The sequence below is a fragment of the Citrus clementina genome, unplaced genomic scaffold (genome assembly GCF_000493195.1).
Source record: "Citrus clementina cultivar Clemenules unplaced genomic scaffold, Citrus_clementina_v1.0 scaffold_5, whole genome shotgun sequence".
Classification (NCBI taxonomy): domain Eukaryota; kingdom Viridiplantae; phylum Streptophyta; class Magnoliopsida; order Sapindales; family Rutaceae; genus Citrus; species Citrus x clementina.
The window spans coordinates 2,774,955-2,782,773 of NW_006262201.1; the positions used below are offsets into that span (position 1 = coordinate 2,774,955).

At 30.6% G+C, this 7,819-nt stretch overlaps 1 long non-coding RNA gene across 1 annotated transcript; it reads right to left on the bottom strand.

Moving 5' to 3' along the window:
• Positions 1-5,846: 5,846 nt before the first annotated feature.
• Positions 5,847-7,819, bottom strand: LOC112098410. Its single transcript, XR_002905526.1, has 3 exons — positions 7,259-7,819; positions 6,016-6,121; positions 5,847-5,913 (listed from the first exon to the last, which is right to left on the bottom strand). It is a non-coding gene; the product is annotated as an uncharacterized LOC112098410 (long non-coding RNA).

Sequence of the window (7,819 nt, forward strand, 5' to 3'; positions counted from 1 at the left end):
TTATTTACGAGTCTTCATATAGTATAGTGCTGTATGCAATACAGCCCCTTCAACAGTAAAAAGGAAACTTGAACAACCGATATTTTACCGGTTGTACATTTAATAAATTTTTAAAAATTATTTTTAATGCAGAAAAATAAAATAAAACGGAAAAAATTAAGGAAAATTTGTAAATATTTAACACAAACAATATTTGAGAAAAAAATATTTTTTAATTTCAACAAAAGTTAAAAAAATAAAAATAAGCATGTCTCGACTCTTTTGTTTTAATGTCAATATATTAGGTGACATTCCAAGTTAATTTCACATATACCTAATTTTGATTAAACTTTCTCACTAGTTGGTTTGCTTATCTCCACTTTCCGATCCACTAGTTTTATGTTTAATATTCCCACTAAACTCGTTAAATACTAATATTTTAGGTCAAAATCCAATTAAATTTATTTCTCGTTAGACAAGTATCAATATTCCGTTAAACTTTCTCCACATTTGGTTCATGTGTTTCAACGATTATTCTACTAGTTTTTCATTTAATATTTCAACTAGTTTATCAAGATTCCAATTATATGGGCTAGATATTGATATCACTTTTTTTTGTTTGATTAGTTCTAAATTTTGGTAATAGTTTTCCATCTATAGGTTCACATGTTTCAACTTATTGGTCCACTAATTTTACATTTGATATTTCTACTAAATTTGTCAAGTACCAATATTTATTGTTAGCTTCCAAGTAATTAACATTATTCGTTGGATAAGTTTCAAGTTTTGGTTGTTCTTTCTCTCTTAATGGTTCACGTGTTTCCTCTAATTTTTTCCCTAATTTTGCGTTGAAAATTGCCATTAATTGGTTGAGATTCCAATTACTAAGGTTATGTACTAGGTTTGTTTTCTATAACTTTATTTTTTGTTTTGTAGGTCTCTAATTTTGGTTGTGCTTTCCCCATTTTTGGTTGACGTATTTCAATTGTAATTCCACAGGTTTTGTGTTCGTTATTCCAACTAACTTGGTAAAATTCTAATTATATGGGTTAAATATCAATATTAATTTTGCTTGGTTTGATTAGTCTCAAGTTTTGGTTATACTTTTTTATCTTTTGGTTCACATGTTTCAACTTATTGGTCCACTGGTTTTGCATTTCATATTTCTATAAAGTTCGTTAGGTACTAGTATCATGGGTTAGATTCCAAGTAAATATCATTTTTTGTTAAATGAGTTTCTAATTTTCATCAAACTTTCTCTTCTAATGGTTCACGTGTTTCATCTAATTTTTCCCTAATTTTGTGTTAAATATCCCCATTAACTGGTTGAGATTCCCATTACTGAGGTTAGGTACCAAGTTTGTTTTCTATAACTTTATTTTTGGTTTTGTAGTTATCTAATTTTGGTTGTGCTTTTCTCTATTTTTTGTTGACGTATTTCATTTGTAATTCCACAAATTTTGCGTTCGTTATTTCAACTTATTCCACATGTTTTGCGTTCGTTATTAGAATAAAAGCAACATGTTCCATCAAAATTTAAGAATGATTACTAGTGCTTTCATGCTCGTGGAGGTGAGAATGGGAGACGCTTGTTGTCTTAAGTGACTATTCTTACCCCACTAAATTTAATTAATTTAATAATTTAATAAATTTAATCATTCCTTCTCTATATGGTGTTTCCAGCCCTAACGATTATTTTCTTAATATTAAAATTGTCAATAATAATAATTACAATTATTATAACAAATAGTAATAATGATAATAATTGATTGAGGATAAATTAATAATTTATAATAACTCATTCTAATTTATGTTCACAAAGTAAACATATTAATAGCGATATAGAATATTCCAATTGTGTTTCATTCATCCAACAAATATCATATTTTGTTTGTTATTCTTCATTTTTATTGTAGCCCATTCTAATTCTATTTTTTTTTAAATTTTTGTAAATTTCAATTATTTATTAGTGAACACATCAAAAATTTAATAAAAATCAAATTTCACATTAGAAAGAGCATGCAAGGTAGACTTTTGTAGGGTTTGCAAATCATATTGTAGGTATTTGGAAATTCACAAAAAGTAAATAATGTTATGTACATAAATAAGTTCTTGTTTATAACGTTTTGCTGTATTTCACAAAAAGTAAATAATGTCGTGTTTGGATGCTAGGATTAAGTATGGGATTGGACTAATTTTGGGATTAAATATTTATCCAATGTTTGTCAAGCTTAGTTGGATTGGATTAAGGGGGTAGTAATTTAAATTTAATCCTAAAATCATGGGATTAATAATCCTAATTTACGCATGGATTTAGTTGGGATAAGATTAATGAAAAAAGTTGTCCATTTATGAGATTTTTATTTATATCATTTTTTTATTTGCACCTAATATTAAATAATTAATTAATTTTTATTATGATTTACTTAAAACTTATTTTTATTTATTAGCTATGATCTAATTAAATTAATATCTTTACTTGTATTAACTCTAGAGATTAAATTTTCACCACTTATATATTTAGTAATTTACCGATAAAATTAAATGTTTAATTATTTATTTCGCAAACACACCAATATTACATAATTTCCCTATTATTGCCATCGGTTCCCAAACATCCAAGAGCCGGTCGGCAACAAGAGAAAAAATAGGGGTGACATAACGACGACTATGTAATCATGGCCAATAAATTATTTCACAGTACCTAATTATAGCAACGATTAAATGCAACCTGAAATATGTTGTTGAAGTCATAGTTATGGAAAATTTTACAAACTTCAAATAAGACCAAAAAATTACAAAGAGTAATGTTAAATATCCCAATTAAAATTGTGCCACTATTCAATCACAAATGTAGGATAGGTGACTATAATTTTTCTATAAGTAATGCTTTGGTACTTTTAACAGTGTGATGAGTAAACGTTAATTTTTATATTTTAACTCATGATCGTTAAGAGAAATTAAATTTGGGGTGTGTTTTTCAAATAAACGTGACACTTCAAAAATATATATCTCATCCTTCTCCCCGTTCCTCATCAAAAACCACTTTTTCCAATTTTCTCCCACAGGATGCAGGAATGAAGAATGCATGGAAGGAGAAATTACCTATCCAAACATCCATATATGGAAATCATCAACACAAACCACAAAATTAAGCTATCTTATGAAAAATGACCATAATGCATAATCAAAATATAACAAGTATTGACAAATTTGAAAACAAAATACATAATAATCATAATTTCTGGGCATAAAACCATGGGATAATCACTAAGGAGGTGGTGGAGATGAAGATGAGGATGGCGGCGAAATCCCAAGAGTGCGGTAGATGAGCTGCTGGTCATCTAGAATCTGCTGTTGCTGTGCAAAAATACTCTGCTGCTCAGAATGGAAGTGATAGTGGAACGCTGCAAACCGTGCCTGAAGTTCGTTTGGTTGTATAGATATGGAACGGATTAAAACCGTCCCTTTATATAGGTAATGAGTAACTACCTTATCTTTTTAATAATTAAAAGAAAAGTATTCCTTTAATTATTGGTAGAATATATTTTCCAATTCACTATAAAAAATAAATACTACTAGGGTGAAGAATATAAGTATAAATTGAAATACAAAATTTTTTCACTTTAAGCGTTTTCTCAAATTTTTTCCCATAAGAAACTCAAAAATGTATTAATGAATAAGTTGTAAAACAGAAAGTGGACAAGCCGTCCGCTTAAAAAACAAAGTCTAACACTATTTGTGCCATACGAAAGTGTACCCAATCACCCCTAAAGTGTTTTTTCAACTTTTTCTCGTATTTGTCTTTTAAGAATACTTAATAGATTAGATATTGTAATATAAAAATTGAAGACAAAAACAAACATGAATGATGTATCAATAAATTAATGGAGATCTATTACTACATTTGGAGTAAAATTATGAATAAATTAACATAGATAATGAATTTATGCCTGTACTCTATAATGCAAATAATATTATGTTTTTAATTCAATTTAGCACCCTACAAGAAGAGATTACCTTATCGCTTCCAATCCTTCCTCTAGATCTAAGCCACTTCATGAACTTCTTGATCCTTGATTCGTTCCAAAATGTGATAGGAAGTATATTCCTATAAGGCTGAATGTTGTCATATGCAACATTATGGAGATAAAAGATCTGCATGAGCAACTTATAATTAATAAGAATAATATTATTCATGGTAAGCATATGCTCAGCTTTAGTTGCAGAAACTATGTCACCTGTAGGAAGTGCAAACAAATTCCAATGTATGCTGCTTGTTGTTTCCATTATTTCATTGTCACCAGAATGTGAGTTTGAATTACCCATCCTTTTATCTCTCTTTTTGTACCTTGCCTTTTGTTCGGGAGGAAGTTCTTTGTTCCCAATATTTTTTCGTAACTGTCAAAATGATAATGAATATGTCTTAAAACATAAAAAACCCACAAAATAATATCTGTACATGCTACATTTAATGAATATACTAACCCCAATCGTAAGGACAAATCTAAATTTTCACTTCTCAAACGCTTAACTTCTTCATTGCTGCAAAAACATAACATCTAATTACTGATATTTGGTATGGGCGTGTTTCTTTCCCGATAGGTAAATCACAACGACTATTTACAAGTAAGAGACAAATCCATAAGTTGAAGAAGTTGGAACTGCATCCTGACCATTTGCTTTTAGAATAAGAGCACTTTTTTTTCTGTAAGCCCCCTGGTAGTTGTTTACGCTTTCGTCGGTGACTGTCCAAGAAAAATTTTAAATAATTAAGTGAAGGATAATTATTCCATCAATATGTGTTAATGTTTTTTAAAAAAATGAGCTCCCCCACCTGCTATTCAAAGTCACTGTGTAGTCCTTACTTTTTAATCTATTAAACATTCCATATATGGTGGAATTCAAGCACAAATTATAATTTTATTTTCCTCATTTATACCAAAGAAAAAGATGATAAGAATAACAAAGGAAAGATCTTTATTTTTGCCCAAGACTAAGACCTCTCACACACTCACAATAAATGAATGACAGAGTGAAAAAAATTGTATATAATAAAGGGATGGGATCAAGAGCTCTCATTTCTTACTACAAAATTTACGAAATCTAAATATTTCAACAACATAAAATTTAATGGATAATGATCTTTGCTGCATACATTAAAATCATGACTATTACCGTGCCCTCAACTTTGCATCATACAAACAAATTTCATCATAAAACAAAGTACAATGCTTTTTTTTTTAATAAAGAAATACATTAAAGGTGTTATGGCAAAACGTGTTACTTCCCTTTCTTGAACAAGAATTAAGCAACCCACAAAACCAGAGCTTACAGAAACAAGATTAAGAAAGAAAAGAACAAAGAAGAATCAAGCATTCAAAGACTCACTACACACCAAGAACTAACGTGGTTCAGCTCCACAAAGGAACCTACATCCACGGCTGTAAAAGCCAGCAAGGGCAGAAGCTTTATTGAACTTGAAGATGATGGATTACAATTGAGTCACCACTACAGATTAAACCTTTCTAAGCTTTAGCGTTTTTCTCTCTGTAATACTTAAGTGTTTCTCTCTTGTGTGTACCCTCGTAGGCTAGCTTAGAGACAGCTTATATACATGTATGCTCCTCACGTGTGTATCCACTTGCAACAAATCAGTCTGTTATTTAACTAACTAATTCTCTCTGCTTTTGGATCCCACTTACGCCAGCTCACCTGCCACATCATAAAGCCCATAACAGATTATAACTAACTTCGGCTTCACAAAAGGCTGCTGTGAATGAGTAGGGGATGATGGGTTGTAACCAAGATCAAAATCAATGCATTGAAACCAATATGACAAACTCCATACTATGAATTATTATAAACACCTAATAAAGGGTTAGTATATCAGAGGGATTGGTACCTAGAATGTACTTCAGCAAAACAGGACCCCTGAAAATAAGAAAGAAAAGTTTTGCTCAACATTCCAAAAAAATAGAAGAAAGTAGAGCATCTTGTCAGCTCTTTTTAAAAAATTATATCGTTGTAACTTACACAAAATTCCACTTAGCGCAATCGTAAGATTAAGATAAAGGCCTGCTTGCTGCACCAGCTTGATAAACTTCAGCAGATCAGAATTCCCCTCCAAGTAATACTAAAACTAATTAAAACAAAAACAAAAACAAAAAAACAAAAATAGCAAAACATTTACTAAAGAACTTATTTAAAATATTACCCTAGATTTGAGACTACAAGCAAACAGGGCCTTCTGATAAAAACAAATTACATGCCATAAATAAAATTATTACAAGCCCACCAAAGAAATTTTCAGGGTTATAGTGATTACAAACCTTCCCTAACTTTATTTATCTTCACCAATGAAAATAGGTCAACATTTAACATTCTTTTACAACCAAGTACACCAAGTCTTACAATTAAAGGTTTAAGGTTACAAAGCATAGTTACTTAAGACTCTTAGCTTTATCGTAAGGCACCTTAGAAAATTCTATTACCACACAAAAACCTGGGCCTATTTCTTATAAACACGGCAAGAATCACATCCAAGGTCAAGCAAATTCAACAACAAGCCCATACGGCATATACCCAGCACATACATTGGCCGATTTGAGGCACAATACAATAGAATATTATCATAAAACCACCACAATATCACTGGATTCGAATACAGGAACAATAGAAATTTAATTGTTCAATTAAATCATTACCCCAAATCACGAATACCAGCGAGACTACATTAATTCATGCCACTGGCAGCAGCACATTCTTTAATAAAATCCTTCAAACATAAAAAATCAGCTACATGCGAATCTAGAATTTAAAAGGAAATATACAATAATTTTTTGAAGAGAAGAAATGCCTTTCCACTTATATTCAAGATAATTCAAGAAAATGACAGGCCCCAATTCGCAGCTCATCAAAACAAACCCCATTACTTGCAGTTGCTTGATGCTCGATAATGTTACCTCTCTCTTTTTTTTTTCAATTTATAATTTTTTCTTTTTTGTGAATAACGGAATCTCAAGATAAAATATTGCAGTATGACTTAATTGTAACTCTATCGGTTCAAAAATAAAAATGAGAAGCCCTAGCAATTATCATTCGATTATCAATCCCTAGAAATCATCTCAATATTTCAAGTAATAATTTCTCAATTGCAAAATCAAATTATTGAAACTGAAATTTCAAGTAATATTAATAAACTAAACTGAAACTTCAAGCATATTTAAATGACATAATAAGATTCTTAATCATATATTAAATTAGAGAGAGAGCTCACCGAAACTATTGGATGACATAAGAGAGAGATACAGCAAGAGAGATGATTTACGACAGTGAAAATTTGAAGCTATGACTGACGAAATGAAGCTGAACGCGAGAAATTGAGCGACGAATTGAAGCGAGAGTGACAGATCGAGTAAGCCTGAGTAAATGGCACTCTTTCGACTACATCTTTGCTCTTTGCTGTGATGGGTGGTGAATATTCTTGAATACCAAGTTCATTGATCCAAAATTCTGGATGTAGGAGAAAACAATAGCAGAGAGAATACGAAGGCTGTTATTTTGAGGAGGAGAGAGAGGCATCACAATCCAACGGTTGTGATTTTTTAGATAAGTCAAGTGATGACATAATAACTTAAAAGCTTCATCTTCCTCTAGCTTCCTTTCGTGAAACCCGAAGCAATTCCTTCCATCTCTACGATATTAACAAAAGCCAAAATTTTCAACCATAATTACAATTAATTTGCTACTTAAACAACGTGAAGTTACAAAATTTTGGTTTCTGAATGCGGAGTTAAAAACCTCTAACATCAATATATTGGGAATTGTGCCCTCATCG